Source organism: Bufo bufo, chromosome 5 (assembly GCF_905171765.1).
Source record: "Bufo bufo chromosome 5, aBufBuf1.1, whole genome shotgun sequence".
NCBI classification, from domain to species: domain Eukaryota; kingdom Metazoa; phylum Chordata; class Amphibia; order Anura; family Bufonidae; genus Bufo; species Bufo bufo.
Genome location: NC_053393.1, coordinates 534,038,637 through 534,061,629, shown reverse-complemented (window position 1 = coordinate 534,061,629; position 22,993 = coordinate 534,038,637).

Here is a 22,993-nt window from a genome sequence, read left to right as displayed (position 1 = left end):
GCTAATTGGAGGCATATGGGGGCTAATTGGAGGCATATGGGGGCTAATAGGAGGCATATGGTGGCTATGGGGGCTAATTGGAGGCATATGGGGGCTAATTGGAGGCATATGGGGGCTAATAGGAGGCATATGGTTGATATGAGGGCTAATTGAAGGCATATGGGGGCTAATTGAAGGCATATGGGGGCTAATTGGAGGCATATGGGGGCTAATTGGAGGCATATGGGGGCTATGGGGGCTAATTGGAGGCATATGGGGGCTAATTGGAGGCATATATGGGCTAATAGGAGGCATATGGGGGCTAATTGGAGGCATATGGGGGCTAAGTATGCATAATGGGGGCTAATTAGAGACACAATAGGGGCTAATTAGACTATTAGAGGCATATGGGGGCTAATGAGGCATATGGGGGCTAATGAGGCATATGGGCGCTAATAAGAGGCATATGGGGCTAATAAGAGGCATAATGTGGGCTAATAAGAAGAATAATGGGGTCTAATGAGGCATAAGGGCTTATAATGGGGGCTAATGAGGCATAAGGGCTGATATGGGGGCTGATATGGGGGTGATAAGAGGCATAATGGGGGCTAATAAGAGGAATAATAGGGGCTAATGAGGCATGAGGGCTTATAATGGGGGCTAATGAGGCATAAGGGCTGATATGAGAGGCATAATGAGGGCTAATGAGAGGCATAATGTGTCATCAACAGAGGCCCCCATAACAGTGTGTCTTCCACAGATCCACCATAACAGTGCGCCTGCGGAAGCAAGCAGAGAACGGCACAGCAGACAACTGAATAGCTTCTTTTGTAAGTAAATTGTTTTATTATAAATGTATCCCTGCATACCGCAATTCTCTCGTATTTTGTAATATTATTTATATATACTTATTTTGTTTTTGCCCCCCCCATTTTTGACTGTGGTATCTTTGTGCCCCCCTATATATTGTTCCTAGAGTCGCCACTGGATAGAAGCACAAACTCAGTTCCATCCTTCAACTGCCACCAACTGCAATATGGCTAGGACATTCCATCAATGTCAGGAAGGTGCTGGTCCCATCTCTCGGACTACCTCCATCTCCAGAAACAGCCGTGCAGTCACCCTCCATTCACCACTATGGATGTTCTGATAGGAGCCAAGCACTGGCTTGGCTATTTCTAGCAGTACCATGCTGGTGAATGGTGAGGTGGCTGTGCATGCGTGGTATGCTCTCCATTCACCACTATGGGACTTATGAAAATAGCTACTTTCTCATAGCAGTGAATAGAGAGTTACTTGCTCTCCTTCATTTCGAGGATCCTGTTCAGAAAATAGGAGCAGGTCCCAGAGGTGTGACCCATACCTATCTGACATTGATGGAATATCCTAGTTATATGCCATCAATGTCTGAGATGGGAATACCCCTTCAAGAACCAATCTAGAATATTGTTCATGGGACATCCCCTTTAAATATGGCAGCACTGGAATTCCAGTCTCTGCCATGAACAAGGATGATGTTGTTTCTGGAAAATTTAGACCTCCTTGCTAATCTCAGAGAATCCCTTTAAACTGTGTCAGCCTAGTAGGTCTATTATATTCTCATTTTTCTACGCACCTGCAGCACAATACAATCCTCTTTTGAATAACAAACCAATAATGATCCAATGATTGTTTCCAGCCTAACTGCACTCACAGTCAGAATAAAAGACTAGCATGTTAAACATATCCCGAAAGTCATCAGCTTACGAACGGTTTTCATTAGGGAAAATTCTGTAAAAAGTTATTCATTAAATTGCCATTGCCTAAACTGTTAAGTGTCTGCAAAGTTAAATGCTGCTGAGATCAATTCCTTGTAAGAATAGAGCAAGACAGATCAACCTGACTAGAGCGGGCTCACCTGGGATTCAGAAAGACTGAGGTTAGACATTATAGACTCAGAACCTCCAGAGGACTCGGGAAGAAGCTAAATGCATGTATTTGATTTGTTTTCAGGTCGAAATAAAAGTCAGATTACATGACTGGGAATAGGCTTTTCTGACAAAACAAAGACTTTCGGATCAATGGAAGCCGCACAATTACTCGGATACATGGAATCATACAAAGGTGCATAGAGATATATGTTGTAATTGAAAACATGCTACCAGTTCTTGTAGTCATATATTATACCAAGAAATAAAAGGTAAAAAAAAAGTCCACTCTCTTTGAATTCTATGGTTTTACATATCGGGGCTTACTAAAAAATCTCATCCTTTGAAGGTCTTAAAATTAGGTAAATACACTGCTCAAAAAAATAAAGGGAACACAAAAATAACACATCCTAGATCTGAATTAATTAAATATTCTTCTGAAATGCTTTGTTCTTTACATAGTTGAATGTGCTGACAACAAATCCACACAAAAAAAAAATATGGAAATCAAATTTTTCAACCCATGGAGGTCTGGATTTGGAGTCACCCTCAAAATTAAAGTGGAAAAACACACTACAGGCTGATCCAACTTTGATGTAATGTCCTTAAAACAAGTCAAAATGAGGCTCAGTAGTGTGTGTGGCCTCCACGTGCCTGTATGACCTCCCTACAACGCCTGTGCATGCTCCTGATGAGGTGGCGGACGGTCTCCTGAGGGATCTCCTCCCAGACCTGGAGTAAAGCATCTGCCAACTCCTGAACAGTCTGTGGTGCAACGTGACGTTGGTGGATAGAGCAAGACGTGATGTCCCAGATGTGCTCAATTGGATTCAGGTCTGGGGAACGGGCGGGCCAGTCCATAGCATCAATGCCTTCGTCTTGCAGGAACTGCTGACACACTCCAGCCACATGAGGTCTAGGATTGTCTTGCATTAGGAGGAACCCAGGGCCAACCGCACCAGCATATGGTCTCACAAGGGGTCTGAGGATCTCATCTCGGTGCCTAATGGCAGTCAGGCTACCTCTGGTGAGCACATGGAGGGCTGTGCGGCCCTCCAAAGAAATGCCACCCCACACCATTACTGACCCAATGCCAAACCGGTCATGCTGGAGGATGTTGCAGGCAGCAGAACGTTCTCCACGGCGTCTCCAGACTCTGTCACGTCTGTCACATGTGCTCAGTGTGAACCTGCTTTCATCTGTGAAGAGCACAGGGCGCCAGTGGCGAATTTGCCAATCTTGGTGTTTTATGGCAAATGCCAAACGTCCTGCACGGTGTTGGGCTGTAAGCACAACCCCCACCTGTGGATGTCGGGCCCTCATATCACCCTCATGGAGTCTGTTTCTGACCGTTTGAGCAGACACATGCACATTTGTGGCCTGCTGGAGATCATTTTGCAGGGCTCTGGCAGTGCTCCTCCTGTTCCTCCTTGCACAAAGGCGGAGGTAGCGGTCCTGCTGCTGGGTTGTTGCCCTCCTACAGCCTCCTCCACGTCTCCTGATGTACTGGCCTGTCTCCTGGTAGCGCCTCCATGCTCTGTACACTACGCTGACAGACACAGCAAACCTTCTTGCCACAGCTCGCATTGATGTGCCATCCTGGATAAGCTGCACTACCTGAGCCACTTGTGTGGGTTGTAGACTCCGCCTCATGCTACCACTAGAGTGAAAGCACCGGCAGCATTCAAAAGTGACCAAAACATCAGCCAGGAAGCATAGGAACTGAGAAGTGGTCAGGTCCCCACCTGCAGAACCACTCCTTTATTGGGGGTGTCTTGCTAATTGCCTATAATTTCCACCTGTTGTCTATCACATTTGCACAACAGCATGTGAAATTGATTGTCACTCAGTGTTGCTTCCTAAGTGGACAGTTTGATTTCACAGAAGTGTGATTGACTTGGAGTTACATTGTGTTGTTTAAGTGTTCCCTTTATTTTTTTGAGCAGTGTACAACCTCAGATGGACAACACATTAGAAATTACACCATCTCATTATTTAACAAAAACTAGACAAGTTGGACCATCACTATAAAAACAGACATTTTGGCAGTTTGCTGGTCCGGAGCATTCAGGCGTGTGTTAACATAATGGCAAGGAAGACAGATATCACCAATGTTCTTAGAGAAGCAATTATTTCTACCAATCAATCTGGGGAGGGTTTTAAGGCAATTTAAAAAAAACAATTTAAAGAACATCATTCTACAGTGATTAAGATTATTTACAAGTTGAAAACATTCAAGACCGTTTGTTGACAAAGTTCCCAAAAAGTGGACATCTCAGTAAATTCACCCCAAGGTCAGACAATGCTAAACAAATACAAGAGCTACATCATATATTTTACAGGCTTCAGTTAGTTTAACTTCACACTTGCACCAAAACTATCCAGCAGGCTGTTCCAGCAGATAGTAATCTGCCAGTGTTCTCCTGATACAGTATATCCAGACAGTGCCGTGTGCCCGCCGGACCCGCTTGACTATAATGGGATCTGACAGGGATCCGGCTGCTCCCTGGCGTAAATGCCAAGATTTAGCCGGACGAGAACAGTTGCCTGCAGCGATTTTTGTCTGGCCAAATGCAACTGTCACAGCCAGACAGCTGAGAAGCTCTGACAGGAGCTTTCCAGATCCTCCTCCTTGAATTTCTTTGTTTTGGTTTAGTTCCTCATCTCGTTAGTCTATCTCAGCTGTCATGCAGTTGGACTGATTGCTGCCCTTTAAGTTCCTCCCCATAATGCAGTAGTGTGCGGCTTATACAACTTCCTGGAGTGTGTGTGCATGCTGTTTCTATTTCTCAGTCTTCTGCAAGATAAGTGTTGTTCCTTTATTTGTTATTTTCTGTCTGCTTGATTTTAGGAGACCCTGACTCCCTCCGTGTCTAGTGTAGGGAGCCGGTGGTCGTGTCCCCTCACTATTGTAGGGTATTCAGGTATTAGATAGCCGAGGTACGTGGATATGCGCCCATCCACCTTTGGGGTGTTCGCATAGGCTGAGCAGTGAGGGAAAGTTGCAGGTCTTATGCAGGGGTCTCCCTTTTGTTCCTTAGTTGTGGATCCAGTGAGTCATTGATTGTATTACATTATCTTGTTTCCTGTACACCATCCGTGACAGCAACTTTATCAGGCTATGCCATATCCGGAGAACACAGGCAGACTGTTCTCTGCCAGAACAGCCTGCCAGATACCTTTGTTGCAAGTTTGAAGTTAGCCTTAGCATGTTACATATTGAAGTTCATGACAGTACAATTAGAAATGGCTGAAAAAGTTTGGCTTGTGTGAAAGGATTGCCAGGAGAAAGCCTCTTCTTTCTAAAAAATATAAATAAAAATAACATGGAAGCACGGCTTAAGCTTGCAAAGTTGCATCTGAACAAACCACAAGACTTCTGGAAAAATATTCTTTAAACAGACAAGGTCAAAGTGGAGATGTTTGGCCACGCTGCAAAGTGTCACGTTTTGGCAAAACCAAATAAAGAATATCAGCACAAACACTTCATATCAACTGTCAAGCATGTTGGTGGAAGAGTGATGATTTGGGTTTCTTTTGCAGCCACAGGACCTGGGCACATTGCAGTCACTGGGTCAACCATGTACTCCTCTGTATACCAAAGTCTTCTAGAGTTAAATGTGAGTCAAAGTCCAAACATCAACCCAATTAAAAATCTGTGTTGAAACCTTAAGAGACCAATGCCTAAATGAATGTCCACAAACCCCAAAGGACTGAAGCAACGTAAAGAAGAGTGGGTCATAATTGCTCCAGAAGAATGCGAGAGGCTGATACAGTCATGCAGAAAACAATGACTTCAGGTTATTGCTGCTAAAGGTGGTTCTGCACACTACTGATGCTTAGTTTTTATCCCATGGCTTTTCCATTTTAGCTTTATTTTCTTGAATAAATAATGAAACAGTCGAAACTGTTGTGTGTTGTTCATCTGAGATTGTACTTACCTAATTTGAAGACCAACTAAGGGCAAGATTTTTTTTTAATTATGTACATATAAAGAAAAAGAAGGAGGGATATAGACAAGGGCCAGGATACACAGTTTTCCAGCAAGTTTACCATATAAAAAAAACATATCTCCTCTGCTTGTCAACAGAGGATGCCTCGCAGACATAATCAATCGCCCTATGAATAAGAACTGTTACTCCTCTGGAATAACTAGTGAAGGTAAAGTGATAAGTTCGGGCAGCCGATCCTCTGTTGATGCACCGGGAAGTCTCCTCAGTAAGATGAGTCTCCACCAAGCAGACAATGGCTGGTAGGTGTCTCTGTACCAGATCTCTGGGAAATGGCTTAGGCACAAGAGAAAAAAATAAGAAACAACAAAAGTAAGTCCAAAAAAACCCTCACCAGTCTTCCAATGAAAGATCATCAGGCTACAGCAAGTCAGGAAGAGACAAACACGCAGCCCGGGAAGAGAACCAGCAAGGGAGTCCATGAAGCAAACAGGCGGGATGGCAAGAGGAGGGGGTACATCAGAACAGGAGCAGGACCAGCGAGGTCGGGAGACGAAGACGGGCAGAGGGCAGAGAAAGAAATGATCTCCTGGGGAGGTAAGATGGAAAGATGCCCTCCGGGAGCTTCAAGCACCATTCAAATCACAGGGGACCTTCATGCAGGGAGAGCAGGGGGTGATGGAAAAGCCTTGCGGGTCAGGTAGTATAGTATCCAGCTAAAGCCAGGCTCACCAGCCTCTGAAACGGCCACCGTAGCAAACCGCTTGCATTCAGGGACAGAGCCACCACCTAGGATCAGTCCGACAACTTGGGAGCAGATCCATCCATCGGAGAGCAGGAGATGAGGCGGAGCATAGCAGGAGGCTTCCTAGGAGGATGTGACACACCTTCGTCATTACGTCCCACCTGTCGGAGGGACACCTTTTTTATTATGTCCTCATATATAAAACCATAAAACTCAAAGAGGGCATTCTTTGTTTTTCTCATGACGGTACAAAGTGTAACATCCAATATTGGCAGAAAATGTGTGTGCACTCGGGTGAAAAAGTCACTTGTTTTGCAACTGGTGGTGGTTGTCAAAACACAAGGATAACTACAGTATTTCACAGCTGATGGAGTGCTTGTTGATTGGTGGAGACAGGAACAAAAGAACTAGATTAGTCATTCCTACAATCAGAATGATACCCAATTGGTGTTAACAAGAGTCAAGAAAAAAAAAAGTTAGTCATGCTAGAAGATAAACCAAACCAGAGTAAAGGGAAGGACTGGAAATAAAGGCAAGGGATCATACCGGAGGGAAATAACCCAAGGATCCACCTAAAACTGATCACCAAAATAGACTAGCTGTAGACCACAGGCTAGGGCAGCGCTAAAGACTGCCCATTGGTGCCGGTGACTTCTACGGGGGTCACTGCTGGTGGAAACATCACGGTTCACGGTATGTCACTGGAAATAAAGAAAAAGCCCTTGTCCTGCATGATGCAGCACAGGGAAATGGGAAGTATAGAAGCATGATATGCTCCGAAGCTCCACTCATTCATGCTGAGTAAGTAAAGAAGGGGTTATGTCAGCTCTGAACCTGGAAACCCCCTTAAGGGCTCTTTCACACCTGCGTTCTTTTCTTCCGGCATAGAGTTCCGTCGTCAGGGCTCTATGCCGGAAGAATCCTGATCAGTTTTATCCTAATGCATTCTGAATGGAGAGAAATCTGTTCAGGATGCATCAGGATGTCTTCAGTTCCGGAACGGAACGTTTTTTGGCCGGAGAAAATACCGCAGCATGCTGCGCTTTTTGCTCCGGCCAAAAATCCTGAAGACTTGCCGCAAGGCCGGATCCGGAATTAATGCCCATTGAAAGGCATTGATCCGGATCCGGCCTTAAGCTAAACGTCATTTCGGCGCATTGCCGGACCCGACATTTAGCTTTTTCAGAGTGGTTACCATGGCTGCCGGGACGCTAAAGTCCTGGCAGCCATGGTAAAGTGTAGTGGGGAGCGGGGGAGCGGTATACTTACCGTCCGTGCGGCTCCCCGGGCGCTCCAGAGTGACGTCAGGGTGCCCCAAGCGCATGGGTCACGTGATCACATGGATCACGTCATCCATGCGCATGGGGCGCTCTGACGTCATTCTGGAGCGCCACGGGAGCCGCACGGACTGTAAGTATACCGCTCCCCCGCTCCCCGCTCCTACTATGGCAACCAGGACTTTAATAGCGTCCTGGGTGCCATAGTAACACTGAAAGCATTTTGAAGATGGCTCCGTCTTCAAATGCTTTCAGTACACTTGCGTTTTTCCGGATCCGGCGGGCACCTCCGGCAATGGAAGTGCACGCCGGATCCCAACAACGCAAGTGTGAAAGAGGCCTTAAGTAGCCCAACAGCTGATGATGTCATTGGGTCACTATTTACAAGTGGGAGAGTCAAGACTGGAGAAATGCAAAATGAGTGGTATACCACCCAGTGATGTCAGGTGGCACAGTCATACTGTAGATCTGACATGCAACCAGCTGTGTCCATTCAAGAAGAGCAATAGTTTGTTGATGGTCGATAACATCATCAGCTTTTTGTTCTTAGTTATATATTAAACAAAGGTCCCTCATCCAATGAATAGTCTGGTAGTTAAAGCATGTTGATTAGCATTTTCCATTCACTGATTATTTTTCAATAAAATTTGGGATAATCAGTAAATTTGCCAATTATTGGTAACATTTTTAAAATTCGCACAACTAGCTTAATAGTCAAAGGTCCTAAAACATACGCAAGGGCTACTATAGCAATTCTGTACAATGCTATACTAGAAACGCTACATAGGAATAGACAGTTTAGATATAGCCTTTGAAGAATGTTCTCTGTAAAAATAAAAGCCTTTGTGGCTCCTTATTTCCCCCTGAGCTGCAGTCAGATAGAAAGCTCTCAAAATGAATATATCACTGGTTATCTTTATAATATTCACAGGGGTGCCATTGAAGTGTGCATTGGGCAATCCAATAGTAGTTTCATGGATAGACTCAAAATTAAAAGTGACATATTTATTAGCTGAGTCTTGCCAACAAACTAGAAATCCACTGAATTCTACTCTGTAAAGTACAGTGAAGCTGCGTTAAAGATAGACTAAAATAACAAATGTAAAGCCAAGCTCTTCAGTAGAAATTAGAAGTAATTGTGTGAGCAGGGTGTCTTGTGCTACCTTAATCAGTGTGGAATGGCCTATAACTGCATAATTCTGAACATGTTGACTCTGTCTTATCTTTCAAGTTGCACATCTTAGCTCGTACTACATTTTGTTGCCTACAACTCAAAAACATTTCTCCAAAAATACTAGTGCATGTCCTCATCATCTCCTGCCTGGACTACTGCAACATCTTTCTATATGGCCTCCCACCTAACACTCTTGCACCCTTCCAATCTATCATCAACTTGGCTGCCCAGTTAATGCACCTCTCCACTTGTTTCTCCTCCATCTCTCCCCTCTGCCAATCCCTATGCTGATTTCCCATTGAATTCAGTTCAAATTGCTGACAATGACATACAAGGTCAACCACAACCTGTCTGCTCCATATATCTTAGACTTAATCCCCCAATACCTCCCCACTTCACACTGCAATCCTTCCAAGACCTACTACAATCCTTCCAAGACCCCCTTCTTTGCTCCCCTGTTATCTTCTCTTCACACAACCATCTCCAAGATTTTTCTATACACCCCTCCCCCATTGTTTTGAACTCTCTATCCTAACAAATCAGGCTCTCACCTTCGAAAAATTCAAAAAAACATGAGAACTCACCTCTTCAGAAAAGTCTACAACCTACAATAACCCTGCTGCCTTTATATGACCACCTGAGCAGCTTCTATCCTAATCTACTTCCTCCTCCCTTTTAGATAATAAGCCCTCTTGGACAGGGTCCTCTCTCCTTTTGTATCAGTCTGTCACTCATTTAGTTATATTTATAGCATTTATTTATTCCTTATTATTTATGTAAATTCTTTTTTGTAATTTATTGTGCTTTAAAATATTATTAATATTATTACATTTCCCTCATTTATTCATTTTATTTATTTATGCATTTATTTATTTATTTTGTAAGTAGACATTTAAATTCAGAATTTTTTTTTCAAAATACTACACATTCTACAAGGCACCTGAACTATTTCAAAAATATTTTGACGATGTATTGCAAAAATAGTGTGGTACTGTGTCAGCTAGAAAAATCTATGTGAATTTCAATACTTTTGAGTTAAAAAGGATAAAAATATTATGGCAATTATACCTTTATTAGCTAACTAGACCAAAAATTTTGAAAGAGTTTGAAGTACAGAAGCACCTTTCTCAGGCAGGAATGTGTATACTTTGTTCCTTTTAACACAAAAGTATTTGACATCACAAAAAAATATAAAAAAATTAAAAAAAGAAAAAAGTAATGATATAGCGAATTAAAAGAAAATATAACATTTATTTCCCTTAGAATATTTTTGCTGAGTAAAAAAGTGTTATCAAAAAAATTATATTTTATAAAAAATAAATAAAGGTTTCATGCATTTGTTTTTCCTTTTTTTTTTTCCTACAAGACTTTGTGTTTGCAGATTTGCTTTTACTCCCTCTTTAGTAAGCAATCGTATTATGCTATACAAATCCCCAGAGATTTCTCATCTGTAGTCTACAGCAAGGAAAGACACAAGCCTTGGACAGTAATATGTAAAGATGGCATTTTTGACAGCTGTGCTCCTGAATTCCCACAGCGCAAGTTCTTTGTACTGTCGTATAAAAATGACTGAAGTGTTCGTGTAAGATAAACTGACAGTGAAGCTCATTTGCAAATGCCTGTGGATAGCCAGCTTTTAATGATAAAACCGCTACTCAAAGAAACCTGCTCCAGAACACACAGAGGATGAAACAAAAGATTTTTTCCCTCTATTTCACAGCCATTACAGTTTGTGTCTGAGCTATTATTTATTGAGCTCTGCAGTCTTTGCAACAAAAAAAAAAGGGCCGAAGTCGATCCATGTTCAATGGTGTATACGCTGCTTAATGCTCTCCTTTAACAGCACAGCATTTGCACAAGCATGGGAAAAAATCCTCCTAGCATGGAATATAGAGTTCTAGACAAATGATTCACTTAATTCTTTTCAGAAAATGTTTCCGTAAAAAGTCAAAATATTAAATTTAGAAATCAAATAATGTCACTTTTATGTGCACGCTCTGTGTTACCTAAAGTATAATGAGGCGAATGTGTGTTGTAGGAATCAGAGATATAAATCAAAGGAGGGGAGATGCTTTCTTCCTTTTTTACTTGCTATAGTATCAATTTTGCTACTAAGGAAGAAAATGTATAAATTGAATTTTTTTTTTTTCAGTTCAAATTTTTAATATAAGGTGTTGTATTCTACAGATAGCAGCATTTTTTTTAACTATCGTTTTATTATTCTTTTTAAAGTCTTTATTTTACAACCATTTGTTTCATTGTTGATTCGATTTCTGTTTTAAATGTGTACAATATATGTTAAAATGATATAAATCATTTAATAATTACATGTATGGAGACAAATAGGCAGGTTTCATAGGATCATGGAAGATGCAACTATATTGAAGATTTTAAATATATAGATTTATAAAAAGAATAATAATAATTGTAGATCGTTTTTGAAAGGAAAATGTTTTATCAAGGTTTTTGTGAATTTTATTGGTGGCAAGCAAGTGGATTTATGAAGACTTGGTTAGAAAAAAGAAAATCTATTATTATTTTAAAATGATGGTTCTGAACAACAAGTTAAAAAGTAAGGCAGTAAGGCAAGTACTGTACTGAATCTGATGTTTTTCATTACTTTGTCTGATTCGATTAATGAGAATATAATAAAAAGGAACAAGGAGAGTTCTGAAGCATATTACTGTAAAATATGCCTTATATTGTTTTTTTAAAAATTAATAATGCAGACTGTATAGATATTATGTTATATAATTCACTTGCCAGTCTAAGTTTTAGATAACATGAGGTAATACTATTAGCACCTATTTTTTTTTTTTTAAATGTCACAGCATGTCCCTCCTAGAATTTATTTTTATAATATGAGAGATGAGCAAATTTCTTAAAAGTTTGATTCGGCTGATCTGCCAAATTTCACAAAAAAAGTAGCGTTTGCAATAACAGGGAGCTGCGATAGCGCCGCCCCCATCATTGTACCCCTCAGATACCGCATTCATACATGATTGCAGCATCTGAGTGTAAAATTAACATTAAAAACAAAATTAAATCAAACTTACCGCCTCAATTTGCTCACGACGGGCCGGCCGCCACCATCTTGCTTGAAGATCTCGGGCCGAAATCCTGTGCGCCGCGAGATTACGTCCTCTCAAAAGTCCTCTCCATTGTGTGCGCATTGGCAATGTATTACAGCTGATGATGAGCGAATTATTGAAAAGTTCGATTCTTCTGCTTCGCCGAAATTTAGAAAATAATTCGCTTTACAAAAGAAATACCTTGACACTGCTTTCTTTGTAAGTAGTGGGTGCAATGACAAGGAGCGGCGATGCACAAGGAAATTCGGCTTTGCGGCGAATTGAATTTATCCTGAAATTCGGATCCCTTCGATTCGCTCAATCCAGACTCCCATTAATGCATTGTATGCCAGGATTTTTGCATATGTCAGGTCTATGGAAGTCCCTGGCAGCATTTTCCATATACTCCAGCACCCTGCTAGATGCCCATGGCTGGGAACCTAACTTAATACACCTTTATAAATGCTTATGAAGGAATTGGATTTTTTTTGTCTATTATCTCTAGGCACATTAATGTACATTGTTAGGATTTTTTTTGTCTATTATCTCTAGGCACATTAATGTACATTATTTCTATTCTATCTATTTTGACTAAAAATTGTATTCTATCAGAACATCAAATGATAGTTAAAAAAAAAATAGAAAATAGAAACTGTTGACAATTTGCTGTTTTTCTGAAGCAACACGATTGTTTCATCAGAGATTTCCAGAATGTGCCAATTAAAATGTGACAAATTTTGCAAAATTACCGTGAAAAATGTCACAGACATCACTCACATCCAATAGATGCACATTGATATTAACAGAGAGAAGCAATTTTACTAGAAAGCTCATATACATGTCGCCCAGTGCAGTTCATTATGGTGCTAATATAAAAGTCATATCCATTACTATAATGACTCCGGGAATTCATCATTCCTCACCTTCCTCAGAGTAACAGGCAACATGGAAATACCAAGGTGTCAGTTTCCAGTGGGAAAATAGGGGACATAAGACTCATATATTTATCCAATTTTTCTGTATATTCATTGCCATTTTACAAATGTTTTATATGTTATAAAATATAGGGGGAAAACATGCATTGCACAATATCCCTCCAAACAAAATGATAAAATGATAAAGGCATAACATTTATTGCCTGATCAAATGAATTCATTTTTGTCTTTTCCCCTTTTCTTTTGAGCCTTTGAATTTGGAATCTAATATTCCTTTTATATTTATGTTATTTTCATAATTTTTTTAAAATAAATTATTGCATTAAAACAGCTGAGAAATCTGACTTGCAATACCCCTCCAGACCATGTGGTGTGCTGTTAAGACAAATAATTTATGAGTTTTTCTACTAGGAACTCACCAGAACATGGTGATGCCTGGGCCTTACCAGTGGTTGAAATTACAAACGCTGCTCAATATATATTTCATTTTTCTCCAGAACGCAGTTTATTTTTAAAATACAGAATCATTATGTTTATACCTGTAAGTGACATACTGTCAGGGGAAAGGCCTTTGTAGCTTGAGAGATCAGTATGTGTTCACTCCTCCACAGTCTCACCTCGGCAACAACTGATATTTTTTGAGCTGGAACAGTGAAATTGTATTTTAACCTTATATTACAAAAGAACAAAAGTCGAATATCCCCTAGATCAGTGGTGGCAAACCTATGTCATGGGTGCCAGAGGTGGCACTCAGAGCTCTCTCTGTGGGCACCCACACCCTGGAAAAAGTCTGAGGCTTGCCAATATGCCTTTTCCTGCCATCAGCGCTATGAATGGCACAGGCAACGCATTGAATGTAGGCAGGCTATTATAGATAAATGATAAAGTACATGGAAGATATACTGTACAGGACTGTAGTATTCAGGTGAAATTGCTGTGTTGGCACTTTGCGATAAATTAAGTGGGTTTTGGATTGCAGTTTGGGCACAGTCTCCAAACAGTTCGCCACCACTGCCCTAGATTAACCCCTAACTATCTCAAGGAGCATTTTTTAAATTAGTTTTTATTTATTTCTTGGTTTTTGTGTGTGTATGAAATTATTATGAATAATAAATATTATTATAAATATATTATTTATAATATTTATATTAGATTTTAATATTGTATACACTTTATTATCTTATGGTAAAGTGTGCACAAATTTCCAATTTTTTTACTTTTTTTTTATTTAACTAATTAACATTACAATGAAGTATTACTGTATATTATGAATAGTCTTATCTGATGAGGCAGGTTTTGAGTTTTTTTTATTTTTTTTATTAGTCACTGGCAGAACTGATCATGTCATTGATAACATTTAAAGGGGTTGTCTAGCCCCATGATTTATTTTTTCAAAAACATCTTACAAATTGCACAAGACTTTCCCAGTCCTTCACTGGTCGCCGTTCGTCTTGCTTCAGCCATGATGTGTCGACATGACATGTGATGGCTGCAGCCAATCACACCACTGATGTCATCACTGTGAGCAGTGAATCACTGCAACAGTCACATGGTGTGGTGACATGTCATCGCTGGAGTAGGAAGACCAGTTGAGCGCCAGGGAAGCACAGGCCCTGGAGCTGCAGTGGAACGGTATGGTATTACTGGAGCGGCAGGGGAATGGTATGGCATTACTCCTTATGTTATTTCACACCATTGTAAGCTGATTCATTTTTGTTTTTTTCACTCATAGGGTTGGATATCATCTTTAATGTACTGCAAAAAATAGAAAAATGTATATTTTTTTTATATAAGAATATAAATATCATGGTTGTTAAATATGGATGCATATGTTCATGCTCCATTGACTTCTATGGGGAGAATTAATCAGTCATATCACATCCAGTGTATCATGCTGCATATTGAAAAATACAAGATTCATGTAGAGATACAGATGCGTGAATGAGTCTATAGAATTCCATTGGAACAGAATACCGAGCCAAGATACATGAATCAGGCCTTAAAGGGGTTGCCCAACACAAAATATTCGAAATTTTTAAACCACTACCTGAATACATTTGTTAGACTAGGGCTACACAGCGACATGTGTTGCTCAACTTTCTGTCTCAGAAAAGTTGTGGAACATTTTTTATAATGATGGTCATATTTTAGAAAAATAATGAAAAAACATTGGGACACCCTTAAAGAGGACAAAATAATTGGTGAACTTATCCTGCAGAACCCAAATTTGCATTCCGCAAGGCTAGAAATATAGGTAATCTGATTGCATCCACAAATAGGTGCACAGCAATAAGTAGCAGTAGGGGGGGATATACGAAAAAAGAAGGGCAATCACTTGGCTTTTACCCATGTAAAAAATGCATGGGATGTAAAAATTCACGGGACAATAAAATTAAAATACAAATAAAGAACACTGAAGGCTCATATAAACAGAACATTAAACAATTCATAACATGTAACAGCAGTGGAATAATATACACAATGACCTGCCCCTGCAACAAAATCAGCCTCACTATAAGACAACTGAAAAAAAGAATAGGGGAACATGTATCTAATACACAGAGAAAATATGAGGGACACCCGCTGTCACGCTACTATAGAGATAGGCACGGAGGGAAGTTTGCCGGCTCAAGTTTTTGCGGGGTAGAAATAGTGAAGAAGAATAAAAGGGGTGGTGACTTTATAGAAGAAATGTCCAAGGTTGAAACAAAGTAGATATTCAATATGGATTCCTTAATACCAAATGGTCTGAACGCCGAGATAGAACTCTATGCGTTTGAGTAAGGCTGCTCATGTCGAGGTACACTGTAAACCACTGCAAAACGGAGTATTAGGGGTTAAGCATTAACATCTGAAAGCAAGCGCATAAATAGGAAGCACTAGAAGAGCCCTGTAACACTCCCTGAGGAAGGACAGCGTCTGTTCGAAGCACGTTGGAGGCTTTTTGTCACCTGTAGCAACCCTTAGCTGCAGGAGTGACATCACTAGTCGCTCCGTGAGAGCACAAACTGCTAACTTCTATCTATATAGCATCACGCCACCGGCCAGGGCGTAAGCTGTACATCAAGGAAGGTAACCCGTTACAGTGTGGGACCCCGGACCCGATACAGATAGAGACCTACCTCAACAGAGCAGCGCCAACCATAAGGTAAAATAAATAATAAAAACTAGCAGCATTGCTGAGGACTTATAGTGTAACAGGGGAACTTACAATTACCCCCTCCCCTTAGAGCGCGGTATCATTTGTATTATATTTAATGTACTATATGATGTCTGGTTTTTATTTTCTACATTAATCATACATTAATCAAGTACCCCTTTAACCTGCATAGATAATTAATCCGAATTCAAGTACAGATGGAACAGTTCAGTTGTGGACATTGATGAAGGACTATTTTTGTATTTTGTGCACTTCTGTAGGTCAATTCTTGGACACTCTTTTTACAATTTTATTTCCTCTACAGACTCATATTCAGGGGAATTCAGCACATAAGCAGACTGCAGGATCTACCAGTAAGGAGGACACCGGTGGTACTTCCCTTTAGTTGGGAGGACCACATAAGACTTTGAATGTTTGTAGTCACTTGGTCTCCAAGCATATGGTTTATTTTCAGTTTTTATCCTTTAAAATGCCCTAGAAACTCAGAAAGGGTAGAAATTTGAAGAAGCAGCTTTTACAATTGGCACCCTATGATAATGCCGTGAGGTTGCTAAGGTCTTCATGATGACCCATTCTTCTTGTAATACATGTCATTGATAATATGTACTGATTAATAATGGTTATGGCTGAAATGGCTCAACCCACCAATGGAAGGAGTACTTAACAGAGGTGTAACTTTATGTTTCTGGGCACCAAGGAAAAATCTGTAACAGGACCCCCATCTACCATGTGTCATTTATAATACCAGGGTCTTTTTCTGTGACAGAGGGCCCTGGGGGCCACCAAGGGTACCTGGCCCAAGGATTACTGTCATCTCTCAACCCCATGACCACCCACTGGCTACATCTACCCAAAAAGTACATAAGGCCATAATTGCATATATCTTGGTGGTTGCTGATTGTTTTTATCATTGTATTTTGTACACTTGGTTCCTTTTTTCGTATTCATTGCCTCTCTTTTTACTGCTTGCAATGTCACCTCTTGCAGTTTAATGCCAATAATCCGTGATGAACTAGAAGCAAAATAATGGTTTCCATTTTACTGATTTATGGGCGCAGAGAATCCTGGCCGAGCCGTTTCCATGCCCCATATAACAATGGCCGTGCCTTCATTTTATCTTTCTCAGCCTTTAACAAAGAGCATTCAACAAGCTACGTGCTATCACATCGGCTTCATTGAAATACGAAATTAATTAATTACGACTTTATCTTCATTCTCACCAGGATCAGCATTTGCCATAAACCACCCAGAATTCATTGCTAACATCTGGAGATCCTCATTTTTATGGGTAAGCTCCGATTATATCAGCAATTTGTACAGACGATTCCTTCAGTAGATGAAAAATAAAAAGCACAAAAGTTTAATTCAAATTAGAATTATAATGCAAGTTGGTAAAATGGTGTAAAAAATTGTGTAAAACATGTTTTACTTTTACCATTCTCCTCATTGGAGCTGCAATACTGGACACAACCAGTGGACAAGTGTGGCACTGTTTTTGGAACAAGTTTGTCATGTTTTTCTAATGCTGGGCAACCCCTTTTAACTTGGTGTCAAGGGTTCCCCTAAACATTTCTCATAACCAGCCCCCCACCCCTAACATCAGTCAGTGCTCTCCAGCTATGGCTGAAGCTGAAGAGTACTGAGTGGGGCCAGGGGTGCACCTAGCTTTTCTGCTGCCTGAGGCGAAAACTGAAACGGCGTCCCCTCATGCCAATTTCTTAACCTAACCCCTTTGCCACAATGAAAGCACTTATTGCACATGGCCCTTCCGCTGCCCTCCTCTTGCCCCTACCTGGTGCTGTCTGAGGAGATCGCCTCACCTGGCCTCATTGGTGGTGCACCTCTGAGTGGGGCACTACATCAGTGAACTGATGTCAGAAAAAGAGGCCGGGTTATAAGAACTTGTTGCGGATGTGGATCCGTTGAGTCACTTGAACAGATTTGACTTGGGAATACTCCTAAAGGTGTTATCCTTGCAGTCCCCTGGTATTCACCCTTTAATCCCTATGTGAGAATCTGGACTCCACAGCAGGGGGACCACTAGACCACCATCTCCTGGAGTAGTCTCTGTTCAGTGACTACTGACTCACTGGGGTCAAGAAACAACGGTGTGGAACACCAAGGAAATAGGCAAAACGTTAATCAGGAAACAAGTTGAGGTCAAGGCATGCAGAGTATGTGCAATCCAGTAAACAGTTGAAGGGTAAGGGCAGGCAACAAAGGGTCAAAACGAGTAGCAGGTCTGGCATCAAAGGGTCAAATCCGGAAACAGGAGGAAGTCCGTACACAGGCAGGCAAACAGAACAATAGCGCACCTTTCCAGGAAACAAGCTAACAAGAACCTATTGCTCAGGCACCTTCCCACATGGGAAGTTGCCTTACATTCTCTGAGGCGGCCAGCCATAGACTGGGGAAGATTAAGGTGCACACACAGTACTGTGAAAGGTTGGCCTCAGCTTGCATGGAGTAGAAAGAGCAATGCATCTCCAGAGGCTGAACCCACCAGAGGGCGCAGCAGGGGAAAGCAGTCTGGTGCTTTAGTTGCTGTGTCCGCTAAGAGGAGAGAAGCAGCGTGCCGCCATTATAACATAATTACTGCTGCAAGCCCAGTGATGTGCAGCATAGGTTGTTGAATCTTTGCCACACAAACAAGGATAAGCCATCACTAGCTGATATGTGGGGGTTTGACACCCAGCAGCACACCGATCAGCTGTTTGGTGTAGCTCCTACACAGCACCATCAACACTGAGTGGAGGGCGCACACTACTATAGCACTGCTCCCCCTGACTGCTCCCATGGGGAGAAACGCTATAGTAGCAAGCATCTTCCAATTCCGGCAACAGAGCTACACCAAATAGCTAGTGGCCAGAGAATAGGTCATCACTTACTGGCTGATTATAAATAATATCTCTAGGCCTCCTAGTGGGCTTGTGGTGGGCTTGCGCCACTAAATATTAACCAAAAAGAACAAGAAAAGCTGCTGCCTGAGCCAAGGATGATACGTCATCAGGTGGATTTCAGGTTACAGTCTCCATCTAAGTACCATAGCACACTTTCTAGGTCAGCTATGACAACAGATTTAAGAATATTATTAATCTCTTGTAATATTGCTCTTCAGTGGGAATATGTGATATTAGTAAAATGCTTGGAAAAGGGTGGCCTGGACAATTTTTATTGCTTTTCATTAGAAGGGTCCCTGACAATTAGCTGATCACACATTATCCTGCTCCTGGAACCCCTAGTGATCAGAGGATGGATCTAGTAATAAATGTTTAATTTCTCTGCAGCACCACCACCACAGGTTGTGCCTGGTATTAGAGTACAGCTCCAAAGAAGTCAACAGAGCTGAGTTGCAATACCACACTGTAACGGAGAGCCGGCGGCGTGCTCTATCCCTGCAGCGCCTCCGGCATCCCATGCATCAGGAGGAGCGAGTACGCGGCCAGCGTCCTCGTCTCCATGGTAACAAGGGACGGAGAAGACCCGGCCGCGCAAGCTTCCTCAGCGTGGCCGGCGACCTTCATCCCCTAAACAACTAGCAGGGGGGGAACTGAGCGCCGATGGCAATGAGTCGGCGCTCAGGTTTATAGATGTGTCGGACATGGGTCACGTGACGCTGGCCACGTCACGTGACCCATCAATTAGACCTATTTAAACAGGTAACCTGCTGGCCACAGGTTGCTTGTGATTGGTCTTGCTACCTCACTAGCGTTCCCTGCATGTGTGACTTCCTTTGTTGGACTTCGGCTTGTATTTGACTTTTGACCTTGTGATACCCCTGGTACTGACGCAATCTCCTGGCTCCTGACCTGAGCTTGTATTTGACTCTGGTTGCGGTTCTTACCCATCCTGGGAAGCCTTTGCTTCTGTGTTTTCTGTCTGTGTCTTTTGTTCCCTCCCTTTATTGTTCCTTCCTTTAGGCCCTTGCACGTACGCAAGCTAGGGACTGCTGCCCAGTTGTACCCTGTTGGTTAAGACGGACCTTGCAAGTAGGTAGGGACAGAGGTGTGGGTGAAGAGTAGGGCTGCACTTATCCCTACCTTTACGTGTGCACAGATGTGATGCTGGTTTTCAGAAGCAGCCATTTTTTTTTATAATCTTGGGCAACCTCTTTAAGGGCTGGATATGTTTAATGTCTCTTAGTGTGTCAGCTTTAGAATTGGTATATTGCATTTTGTTCCCAGAGAGCCATTTTTTATGGGCTGTCCAAGTAAGCAGTGTACAGAACCGGAAGACAACAGCTCCATACTCTGTGTAGTGGCCATGCTTGGGTACTGCAGCTCAGCTCCCGTTCAAGTGAGCTGATATTGATGACCCATCCTATGCAATGGTCATCAATATGTTAGTCCCTGAGAAGCATTTTTACCAGATATAGAAGATATCAATGGCCAATCTGGCACCTACTATATCTATAATCCAGTGACCATGAGGTCTCTATAACACATCAGTTCTACTTATGAAATAATATGTCAATAGCATATCAGTAGTAATATATCAGAGAAACTGGACCTGTATTTTGTCTTAAAGATGTTGCGCTAGTCTTCCGACTGGCTTTCTCAATTAGGAGAATCGTCTGAACAAGAAATTTCCAGAATTACGCACTGGTGACTCATGCTCCAGTCAGAATGGTTTTTACTGGCCAATCTGGTACCTATGATGTCTGTAATCCAATGACCATGAGGTCTCCTTAATATCTCAGTTCTACTTATGAAATAATATGTCTATGACATATCAATAGTAATAAGTCAGAGAAACTGGACCTGTATTTTCTCTTAAAGACATTGTGCTAGCCATCCAACTGGCCTTCTCAATTAGAATGACTTGTAGAAGAAATTGCCGGAATTAAATACTGGTGACTCATGCTTCAGTCAGCATGGCATCAGGGTATCAGTGGCCAATCTTACACCTACTATGCCTGTAGTCCTATGACCATGAGGTCTCTTGAATATCTCAGTCCTGCTTATGAAAAATGTGTATGGCATATCAGTAGTAATAAGTCAGAGCACTTGGTGCTAGTCATCCGACTGGCTTTCTCAATTAGAAAAATGACTTTGAGAAGAAATCTCCCGGATTACACACTGGTGACTCATGCTCCAGTCAGCATAATCTGTTATTATACTGACTGAAGCATGAATCACCAGTATTCATTGCCAGAGATTTCTTGTATACGTCATTGAGATAACTTGCGCAACATCTTCAAGAGAAAATACAAGTGTTAAATACTACTGATATACCATGACCTGGAAGAATGGGAACCTTCACAGACAATAAGTTTATGGAATAAAATATTCACTAGAAGCCTCTTATATCCCCTAAAAAAGGGAAAAATTCAAGTGATGCACACAGGCACGCAGGCAGCACAGTATATAAACATAGCAATACTAGCCGGATGCACTTTGATCCCCATTATATATATCTGCTCCCGCTTGTGCCTCCTGAATTGGCTCAAGACAGCCTGAATTATAGTGCCAGTTTGTCACCGGACCTCAATCACGGGAGAAGAAAGTGTACTTTATCTTCCCATGTCACGCAGTCATTTTGTCGTATCATCCTCGACTTAGAATGGAGAACACTTAATCAAAATGTCAGCGGGTTGATTTTCTTGTTCTGTATTGTGTTATCTATGTATAACTTGCACATATATTGGTAGAGCCGCTTGTGCAATTCAGTTCTCCTCTCTTATAATTTATCATAGACGTTACTCCGGCCCAAAAAAAAAAGCAAATGATTGTGTGTCTTTTCAGCTCGGCGGAGGAGAAAGCTGTTCTATTTCCAGACTTCTATTTCTGCTCTCCATTTCTAAAGGCTCAACACAAGTTAAGGCATTATCTCCCACGTAAAGATAATTCACTGCGACAATGTGCAGGTGGAGTAGAATACAGCGCGTGTGCGTGCGTGAGCCCAGGCAAGTTGCATTGTTCATAGGTGGTTTAACTCTTTAATGATTACCTCATTTTTTTTTTTTATTGAGCACACAGTAGTTTAACAACCCTTACTTTTTTTATTCAAAATGTATCATTTTTGCAACATTGTTTACATGACACATTTATCAACCCCTTCCTGATTTTCTATCTTTTCTTCTTTTATTTTTATCCCTGCCTTTCCAGAAGCTATAGCTTTTTTATTATTTATTATAAATTATTTATATATTATTTATGGACCATATTTTTCTCCCTATAAGATGCACCTGCCCATAAGACGCACCTATGATTTAGAGGAAGGAAATAAGAAAAGAAAAAATTCATTAGCGCTCAGCTCAGACTCCCAATGTTAATCAGACCTCAGATTAGACCCTCAATGTTAATAATACCTCAATTCAGACCTCAGATCACATCCTAATCAGACCTTAGGTCAGATGCCCAATTTTTATAAGACCCCCAATCAGACCTCAGATCATACCCTCAATGTTTATGAGATCTCCAATAAGACCCACAATGTTTCTAAGACCCCCCAATAACATCTCAGATCAGACCCCCAATGTTTCTAAGACCCCCCCAATCAGTTCTCAGATATGACCCCCAATGTTTCTAAGACCCCACAATCAGACCTCAGATCAGACCTCCAGATCAGACTTCAGATCAGAGAAAAACAATAAATAAACTCACTTCTCCTGCTTCGGACGCCATCGCCATTCATAGTCTTCCTGCTGTGCTGTGACCTGACGTCGCACAGCGTGAGGTCACAGAGTGCCGACATCCTCATGCTGACGTCCTTTCAGGACACAGCACAGCATGCAGCCGAGGAAGACCAGGAAACGGTGAGTACAGAGCCCGCAAGGGGAGCAATGCATTCACC